Source organism: Euprymna scolopes, unplaced genomic scaffold (assembly GCF_053919585.1).
Source record: "Euprymna scolopes isolate OS-2025 unplaced genomic scaffold, ASM5391958v1 sca1, whole genome shotgun sequence".
Taxonomy (NCBI): Eukaryota; Metazoa; Mollusca; class Cephalopoda; order Sepiida; family Sepiolidae; genus Euprymna; species Euprymna scolopes.
The window spans coordinates 1,100,276-1,110,275 of NW_027633102.1; the positions used below are offsets into that span (position 1 = coordinate 1,100,276).

At 60.0% G+C, this 10,000-nt stretch overlaps 2 non-coding genes and 1 pseudogene across 2 annotated transcripts in view; all 3 read left to right on the forward strand.

The window, feature by feature from the left end:
- Window positions 1-4,071: 4,071 nt before the first annotated feature.
- LOC145273405 (small subunit ribosomal RNA) lies at window positions 4,072-6,443 on the forward strand (annotated as a pseudogene).
- A 395-nt stretch (window positions 6,444-6,838) lies between these two features.
- LOC145273329 (5.8S ribosomal RNA) lies at window positions 6,839-6,996 on the forward strand. The gene has a single exon (XR_013866324.1). It is a non-coding gene; the product is annotated as a 5.8S ribosomal RNA (ribosomal RNA).
- Window positions 6,997-7,591: 595 nt separating this feature from the next.
- Window positions 7,592-10,000, forward strand: part of LOC145273617 (large subunit ribosomal RNA) — a 5,720-nt gene continuing 3,311 nt past the window's right edge. The window contains exon 1 of the ribosomal RNA XR_013866438.1: window positions 7,592-10,000. This exon is cut by the window's right edge and continues 3,311 nt beyond it. This is a non-coding gene — a ribosomal RNA (large subunit ribosomal RNA).

A 10,000-nucleotide genomic window follows, 5' to 3' on the forward strand; every position in this document is an offset into this window, starting at 1 on the left:
CCCCCATCCAACTAAGGGGTGTCCCCCGGGGGCCAGGGGGACCTCGTCCAGGTCGGCCGGGCGCTTCCAGACGCCTACCGACACCGGTCAGGTCGGCGAGGCTCCCGGCGGCCCCGAGCGGGACCACAGGTTGCGGAAGGCGTCCAAGTGAGCGGCGGCGAGAGGCGGAGGCCCCCGGGGTCGACTCCGCGGCCCCCGGGTCGGTGTGCGGGCCTCCAGAGCTCGATAAAGTAGTGGTGTCGCTAGCGGTCGAGAAGGCACTTTTCGACGCCTACTGCCACCCCCACATGGCGGTAGGCGCAAAACTGGAAAATCGCCGACCAGAAATGTCGCTTCGTATAATCGACGTTTTTTTTGACCACCATTTTCAGGTGTCGGAGGTGGGTCTGGACGAATACCAACACCATTTCTGGGGTTTCACAACCGCCCGGCTTCTCCGACATATGTTGGAAAGGAGTAGCGATCGAGCGACGGGGGCTGTCGGTAGGCGGCCGCGGGTTGCATGTGTGCCCGGGACAGCACCCCCATCCAACTAAGGGGTGTCCCCCGGGGGCCAGGGGGACCTCGTCCAGGTCGGCCGGGCGCTTCCAGACGCCTACCGACACCGGTCAGGTCGGCGAGGCTCCCGGCGGCCCCGAGCGGGACCACAGGTTGCGGAAGGCGTCCAAGTGAGCGGCGGCGAGAGGCGGAGGCCCCCGGGGTCGACTCCGCGGCCCCCGGGTCGGTGTGCGGGCCTCCAGAGCTCGATAAAGTAGTGGTGTCGCTAGCGGTCGAGAAGGCACTTTTCGACGCCTACTGCCACCCCCACATGGCGGTAGGCGCAAAACTGGAAAATCGCCGACCAGAAATGTCGCTTCGTATAATCGACGTTTTTTTTGACCACCATTTTCAGGTGTCGGAGGTGGGTCTGGACGAATACCAACACCATTTCTGGGGTTTCACAACCGCCCGGCTTCTCCGACATATGTTGGAAAGGAGTAGCGATCGAGCGAGCGGGGGCTGTCGGTAGGCGGCCGCGGGTTGCATGTGTGCCCGGGACAGCACCCCCATCCAACTAAGGGGTGTCCCCCGGGGGCCAGGGGGACCTCGTCCAGGTCGGCCGGGCGCTTCCAGACGCCTACCGACACCGGTCAGGTCGGCGAGGCTCCCGGCGGCCCCGAGCGGGACCACAGGTTGCGGAAGGCGTCCAAGTGAGCGGCGGCGAGAGGCGGAGGCCCCCGGGGTCGACTCCGCGGCCCCCGGGTCGGTGTGCGGGCCTCCAGGAGCTCGATAAAGTAGTGGTGTCGCTAGCGGTCGAGAAGGCACTTTTCGACGCCTACTGCCACCCCCACATGGCGGTAGGTGTAAAATCGGAATAGACCGGACCAGGAATGTCGAGGGGAAAAAAATGACAAAGTCCTGGTGTGCCTAGCCTACGAGAAGGCACTTTGCGACGCCTACCGACATCCCCATGTGGCAGTAGGCGTAAAACTGGAAAATCGCCGACCAGAAATGTCGCTTCGTATAATCGACGTTTTTTTTGACCACCATTTTCAGGTGTCGGAGGTGGGTCTGGACAAATACCAACACCATTTCTGGGGTTTTCCAGTTTGAAAGTTTTATAAAACATGTTCGGTAGGAAGCACACTTTGGTGTGTCGGTTCGTCGGAGCAGCGACTCTTTGCCTCGTGGTGGTCCGGAACGTCTCTACGGGCTTGTCGCAAAGGCGTCAGAAAGTGGCATCTCCGCCGCCTAGGGCTGTCACCGTTATCGCTGTCGCCCCGCGCTCCAACTTGTTTTGATCCGCCGCCTTCGTTCCTGCCAACCGTGCGCCCGCTCATCGTCGTTAGGTTATAATACGTGGTACGTGTGTGTGCTTCTCCGTGGACCTAGGGCTGCTCGACGTGTCGAACGATATGTTGGAACAACTAACGGCTCCTTTTCCTGGTTCCATAGTCGTCGTGGTACCCGCGTCGTCAGCCATATCTATGTCCACCATGTTTAGCCGATACGTTTGCTGCAGCTTCTGCTTCCGCCTCAGCGTTCGCCGCTCTCAGCCGCCGCTGTTGTTGCTGCCGTTCTGCCATTCAACCACTACCTGCGAATCTTTCGATGATCGGCCGAACGACCCATCGCTGTGCGACCGATAAATCCTCCGGATTAGGGAGAAACGCCGCCGCTCTCTGCCGCCGTCGAACGGAAAAACGTACATTGTAACGAACGAACGAACGAACGAACGAATTAACGAACGAGCGAACAAACAAACAAAAATAGCCGCGGGGGATGATCCTGATCCCCTTGTAACCATACGTACGTTGTTCGATGCTCTCCCGTCCTGGAAGTCGCCGCAGCAAACAGGAGGATGAGCAGCAGCAGGCGCCGCCGCCGTAACCGCCGCCTGCCTGCCGCCTCCTACTCCTGTCAGCGTCCGATCTCACAGCCGTGTGAACGTTCGCTGACACCCGATTTCTTTCCGTCTGGCAAAACCTTGGACGTCCCGCTCGCGGTACACGTGCTGCAGCGACTTCTCGTCCGACAACGCATAAGCGTCGACGTCTGCCGCCGCATCTTCTGATACGTGGACGGTGATAGCGCTAGTCCCTTCTTGCGCCACCTCCACCTTTGTTAGCGCCAAAGAAGATCGATCGAGCAGTCGTGGTCGCAGTCGATTAACCCGTTTTCACCGTCCGCAGTTCCCAAGCCGCCGATCAAGTCGTTGCTCTTCTTGTTCGTTCTTCCCATACCGTCGATTTGCACGGCTGCCGGATGAGCCATCCTCTGTCCGGCGAAGCGCTCACGTCAGTGATCGATACTTGCACCGACAGTCCTCCCGCTCGCGACTCGGTGCTCGAATCGGACTCGTTCGTTTTTATCTCGATGCGATTGTGAAAAGGGGGACCGGTCGTCAATGTCGTGTGTGTCGACGATGTTGTTCGCCCGGTCCGCCGCGTTGTTGTCGTTTTTTTTTTTTTTTTTTTTCCCCTAACGTTCGCCGTCGCACGGACGAAAGGGTGAGAAAAAAAAAAAGCTCGAAAAAGCCGCCCAAAAAAATCGGACCGAGGAGCCGCTTGCGAGAACGCGCCATGTGCACGTTGTCTCTCCTCGGTTTTCCGAGCACGAACACGACGCCGGTCGGTCGGTCGGTCGACGAAGGCGACGACGAAGGTGACGGGAAAATTTACGCCGCCGCTGCCCTGGTCCAGCTCCTCCCCGATGACGGCTGTGATGTTGACGTTGACGTTGGCGACGACGACGACGACGACGGAGACGACGACGACGACGAGACGGCATCGATGGCGACCACGATGACGACGACCTCGACGAGTTCAGTCTGCACCTTGACCTCCGATGTCCGTGTGCACTGCCGTCGTGCTGTTTGTCGTTTGTCGTATGTATCGCTGTCAAGGGTGCCGTTGTCGTTGTTGTTGTCGACGTTGTTGCTTGCTCTCTCGTCTCGGTCGGTTGGTACGTTGATGACGACGACGACGACGAAGACGACGACGACGACGACGAGACGGCATCGATGGCGACCACGATGACGACGACCTCGACGATTCCAGTCTGCACCTTGACCTCCGATGTCCGTGTGCACTGCCGTCGTGCTGTTTGTCGTTTGTCGTATGTATCGCTGTCAAGGGTGCCGTTGTCGATGTTGTTGTTGTCGACGCTGTCGTCTGTTCTCTCTTCTCGGCCGGCTGTGACGTGGACGTTGACGACGACGACGACGAGACGGAATCGATGGCGACCACGATGACGACGACCTCGGCGAGTTCAGTCTGCACCTTGACCCTCGATGTCCGTGTGCACTGCCGTCGTGCTGCTTGTCGTTTGTCGTATGTATCGCTGTCAAGGGTGCCGTTGTCGTTGTTGTTGTCGACGTTGGTCGCTTTCGTTCTTTGAGTCTCGGTCTCGGTCCAAGTCAGGGGAGAAACAAAAAAGAGGCCATCAGCGCGGGCAGCGCGCTTCTACTGACGGCGAACCTCCTCGAAAAACAAATAAACACGTGCCCGTCGTTGTAGTTGTCTGTCTTATGTCGGTCGGTCGGTCGGTCGGTCTGTCGTTCTGTCGAAACAAAGTCCCAAATTCCAACGATACCTGGTTGATCCTGCCAGTAGTCATATGCTTGTCTCAAAGCTTAAGCCATGCAAGTGTAAGTTCACGCCACGCATTAGAACGGGCGAAACCGCGAATGGCTCAGGAACCGGACCTAATCCTCGGGACCGTATTCCTCCTCGGAGGCGATGGATAACTGTGGCAATTCTAGAGCTAATACATGTGACACAGGCCGCGATCGGTCGGCGCGCCGTCGTCGCCACGCCTCGCGCGCTGGCACCCGCGTCGGCCGTTCCGGGTCGCGGCGCTACATATTAGACTGAGACCGATGCGCGTCATTCCGTCCTCCCGTCGTCGGCGTTCCCGCTCGCGGGTCCGTTCGGTGGCGGGGCTCATAGGGCGGCGCGCTCCGCTTTGGTGACTCTGGATAACTCACTGGTCGATCGCACGAGCTTTCACGCCCGGCGACGGGTCTCTCGAGGGTCCGCCCTATCAACTGTCGACGGTCGGTTAAGTGCCTACCGTGGTTACTACGGGTAACGGGGAATCGGGGTTCGATTCCGGAGAGGGAGCATGCGAAACGGCTACCACATCCAAGGAAGGCAGCAGGCGCGCAAATTACCCACTCCCGGCACGGGGAGGTAGTGACGAAAAATAACGACGCGGGACTCTGTCGAGGCCCCGCGATCGGAATGAGTACACTTCAAATCCGTTAACGAGGACCAACCGGAGGGCAAGTCTGGTGCCAGCAGCCGCGGTAATTCCAGCTCCGGTAGCGTATATTAAAGTTGTTGCGGTTAAAAAGCTCGTAGTCCGAACTCGGGTTCGTGGTCGCGCAAGCGGCCCCGGGGCGGCGGCGCCATCGTCCGTCGTTGACTTTGGTCGTCCGTTCGCATTCCCGGCCCTTTCCGCCGGTGTCAACCGCTAGCATACCCGCCACGCGGTCCTGCCGGCGAGGTGGACGAGGAGGTCGTGATCGGGATCCGGGAAAAAAAAAAACAAGTGGTCGTCGGTTCGGTTCCGGGAGTAGTCTAACGGGGGGGTGCTACGTGTGTGTGTTTGGGTGTGTTCATTCGCATCCCCGCACTCTGACCCCCGCGCTTCTCTCCCTCTCCCTTTCCGCGCGTTCCTCTTTTTTTTTGAACCCCCCGGTCCGCTCCGAGTCCCTGCTTCGTGTCTTGTCTGCGCGCGTGTTGCGGTCGGCGGTTTCTCCTCCAAGGGTGCTCTTAACCGAGTGTCCGCGGCGGCCGGTACGTTCACTTTGAAAAAATTAGAGTGCTCAGAGCGGGCTGTTCAAGCTTGCATACGATAAGCATGGAATGATGGAAGAGGGCCTCGTCTACGTCTGTCGGTCTCCGTCTACGGCGAGGCAATGATCGAAGGGAGCGGTCGGGGCCACTCGTATTGCGACGTTAGAGGTGAAATTCTTGGATCGTCGCAAGACGAACTGCAGCGATGGCGTGTGGCAAGCACGTTTTCCTCGATCAAGAGCGAAAGTCGGAGGTTCGAAGACGATCAGATACCGTCGTAGTTCCGACCGTAAACGATGCCGACCGGCGATCCGCCGGCGTTCGCTTCCATGACCCGGCGGGTAGCCTGCGGGAAACCAGAGTTCGGTTCCGGGGGGAGTATGGTTGCAAAGCTGAAACTTAAAGGAATTGACGGAAGGGCACCACCAGGAGTGGAGCCTGCGGCTTAATTTGACTCAACACGGGAAAACTCACCCGGTCCGGACACCGGTAGGATTGACAGATCGATAGCTCTTTCTCGATTCGGTGGGTGGTGGTGCATGGCCGTTCTTAGTTGGTGGAGCGATCCGTCTGGTTGATTCCGATAACGAACGAGACTCCGGCCTGCTAACTAGTGCGCCGATGTCAGTGATTTTTACGGCGGGCTCGGCGTCCTCCGTGGCGCTCGGGTCCGGGTCGGTTTTCTCACGCACTTCTTAGAGGGACGGGTGGCAGAAAGCCACACGAGGCGGAGCGATAACAGGTCTGTGATGCCCTTAGATGTCCGGGGCCGCACGCGCGCTACACTGGAGGTATCAGCGGGGACTTCGCCCCGGCCCGAGAGGGTTGGGAAACCTCTGAACCACCTCCCGTGATAGGGATCGGGGCCTGTAACCAACCCCGTGAACGAGGAATTCCCGGTAGGCGCGGGTCAACAGCCCGCGTCGATCACGTCCCTGCCCTTTGTACACACCGCCCGTCGCTACTACCGATCGAACGGTCCGGTGAGGTCCTCGGATCTGGCCGACGACGCCGCCGGGCAGTGCGCGACGTGTCCGTCACGACACTCGTGCATCTACGCCTCGGCGTTCGATGCCTGGAGAAGACGACCGAACCCGATCGTTTAGAGGAAGTAAAAGTCGTAACAAGGTTTCCGTAGGTGAACCTGCGGAAGGATCATTACCGTTTTCCCGTTCGAGACTGGTTTGTTGTTTTCCGGCCTACCTCCTCTGTCTGTCGGCGTCAACGCCTCGAATGCGCGCAAACAAACCTATAAAAGGCGGAGCGAGAGATAGATTTGTGGTGACGCGGAGGTTTTTAAAGCCCCAGCTCTTCTTGCTTGCTTCCGCGTCTTACCACCTGTTTGTTTTTTCGCCCACCGCAAGTGATGGCCGCTTCTTCTTTGCCTTGTCGCCGCTTTATCGTTTTTTGTTTTTTTTGCAGCCGCTGTGCCACCGCCGCTAGCTAAAAACAAACTACTCGCGACATTGCAATGCCGTCACGCCTCCTCGCACAGACCTCCTCGCACACTACTAAATCTATATAAACAAAAACTAATATAAAAAACCCAAGTGCTGAACCCTGGACGGGGGATCACTCGGCTCGTCCGTCGATGAAGAGCGCGGCCAGCCGCGAGAACTGATGCGAATTGCAGGACTCAGTGAACATCGACACCTCGAACGCACATTGCGGCCCCGAGATCCCTTGTCTCGGGGCCACGTCCGGTCGAGAGGCGGAACGTTACATGTCTTTCTCCGTTAACGAAACGACATCTTGCCGTCCCCGTGCCCGCCCGGTCCTCGGCACGGTGGTAACCGGGACGTCGCAGGAGCGAGTGACGAGGGGGAAGAAAAATAAAAAAAGAATTGACTCCTTTCAATGTCTTTTTTTTTTTTAAAACCCTCTCCGGCCTCCTCCTTCGTCTCCCGCTGGCAGACCGCGGAGTCTTTTCCCTTTTCGACCGCGTGAAGAAACACTGTGGAGGAGGAGCAGGAGGAGTCTGTCCGAAAGCAGCCGAAGGGAGAACAAAACAAAAAAAAAAGCACCGACCTAACCGACTGCCGACGTAAGCGCCGCCTGCTCGTCTCGCTCTCTGCCTCATGAAGGTGTCTCTCAGCGACGCCTCGAGCAGCGCGACGAGCACGGCCGTCGCACCGTAAAAAGGTGGCCGCGTCGTAGGCAACGTCGGATGGGGAGGACCCACGCTTTTTTTTTAATTGTTGGCTTCTTCATTTTCGGTCGGACGGGCGCTATATCGGCCAGCCGTCGTCACACGGAGGGTACCGATCGAGATTCCTCTCCTCCAAACACCACACTCTACTAAAAACCGCCGCCCTCGGCTCGGACGAGACGACCCGCTGAACTTAAGCATATCGCTAAGCGGAGGAAAAGAAACCAACCGGGATTCCCTTAGTAACGGCGAGTGAACCGGGAGAAGCCCAACGCCGAATCCCGTCGCAAGTTAAAGGCTTCGGGACGTGTGGCGCATGGGTCGAAGGCAGCCGTTCGTTTTCGTCTCGCATAGTTCGGAGTTCCCTCGATCGGGGCCGCCCGCGGCGGGTGCCAGGCCCATTCGGTGCGGACGGCGAGCGACGGCCTTCGATCCGAGAGTCGGGTTGCTTGGGAACGCAGCCCAAATCGGGTGGTAAGCTCCATCCAAGGCTAAATACCGGGACGAGTCCGATAGTCGACAAGTACCGTGAGGGAAAGTTGAAAAGAACTTTGGAGAGAGAGTTCAAGAGAACGTGAAACCGCCCAGGGGTAAACGGGTGGGACCGCTCACCGCGATCGCGGGGGGACTCAGTCCGGTGCTGCCTAGGCTCGAGCCCAAACTCGATGTGTGTTCTTGAAAGAGAGGCCGTCGCGGCACAGGTCGTCGTTCGTCGTGTCCGCGGGGAACTCGTTCTCCGCGGGCCAGCTTTTGTGCCCGCGTCGCCGACGAAGGAGACGGGCCGCGTGGATAGCGGGAAGGGAAACGTGGTGACGACCGCGGCGTCGGTAGGTGGCTGCGTCGGTTGGCTGCGACGGAGGGGACTCGTCCTCTCGATCGCTGCTGCCGCCGGGCCCTAACCCGCCGCATCCGTCGCCGCCGCTTCTTCTTTCCTCCTGCTCCCTCCGCGCGCGACTCCGCTGCACCCGTCCCCTTCTCATCGCTCGGCGTAATCATGGCGCGGGCGCTTCGGCGCGACCTCCGCGCGGCCGGCACCGGACGCACTTCCCCTCCGGTCCGTCGTCGCGACCCGTTCCCGGCGTGCAGGTCGAACACGCGGGTTTTTTTCCGTAGGCGGCAGGCGTTTCATCACCCTGAAAACCCCCGTCTTCCCACCTTGTGAAGTCGGGGGCCACCGGCCGTCGGGCCCGCGAACGTAACTGCCCCTTTCTGCCGGGAACGGAGGAAATCTGACACGATCCGTTACACGTGGCGAGCCGGTCCGTTTTGATCCCGCCGGAAGTCGCGTGCGGGCGACGCACTCTGTGTGTCGCTCCTTAGGCGCCCCACCGTCTCGGGCGCGTGCGCGATGAGAGGCGGGATAGGACTGGCGCGGCCTCGCCGTCACGCACCTCGCCGACGTTTCGGGTTCTTGTCGGGGGCAACCCCGCCCGCCCGTTTCCGTTTCCGGAGAGGTCGCTCGGCGACGCTTTTTTACTCGAGCCGCCCGCCACCCCGGGTCAGCGACGTGCATCGGCAACCCACCCGACCCGTCTTGAAACACGGACCGAGGAGTCCTGGCCGTTCGCGAGTCGTAGGGGCCACCTCTGACTAACCCCGAAGGCGAAGCGAAAGCGAGAGAGCGTGTAGGAGGGCGTCGATCGGGAGAGGTGTCGTGGCAAAGTCGTCCGGGGGTCGTCGGGGGGTGTCGTCGGTCTCGTGCCGTCGTCTTCTCCTCGCCTCACCCGCCTCCGAGCCGTGCCCGATCCCGCCGGCGCGGCGTTTTCGGCCTTCCGCCGTCGCTGCTGCGGTGCCCGCAACTTTTCCTTTTTTCTCTCTTCCCGAGAGAGATAGGAGAGGGAAGGCTCGTGGCTGACGTGCGGTTGTTTTTCCCTCCTCCCCGAGAGGGGACCGGCGCATCTTCCAAAAAGGGGAATTGCCGGGCGCCAGCTTCCATATCCTCCTTCCGCCCATCGGTGAGATCCCGCGGCTTGAACTAGTCCTATTTTGTCGTCGAGTTTAGGCGCTGCGCGCGGGCGCATCACCCCCGGGTCGGTTTCCCCTTTTTCCGAGTACGACTCGGCCGACTCTGGCGTAGCGAGCGACCAGGGACCCGAAAGATGGCGATCCACGCCCGGTCGGGATGAAGCCAGAGGAAACTCTGGTGGAAGTCCGAAGCGCCTCTGACGTGCAAATCGATCGTCGGAACCGGGTGTAGGGGCGAAAGACCAATCGAGCCGTCTAGTAGCTGGTTCCCTCCGAAGTTTCCCTCAGGATAGCTGGCGCTCGATCGTCGCAATTCCATCCGGTAAAGCGAACGATTGGAGGCCCCGGGGCCGTTCACGGCCTCGACCTACTCTCGAACTCGGAACGGGTGGAACGGGCCGACTCTCCCGAACGACGGAGCCGACCCATCCGGCCGCCGCCGCCAGCACGCTTCGCTGGGCGGTTGGTCACCTCGAATGCGAGTGCCAAGTGGGCCACTTTTGGTAAGCAGAACTGGCGCTGTGGGATGAACCAAACGTCCGGCTAAGGTGCCTAACGCGACGCCCATGAGATCCCCGAAAGGGTGTCGGTCGATATAGACAGC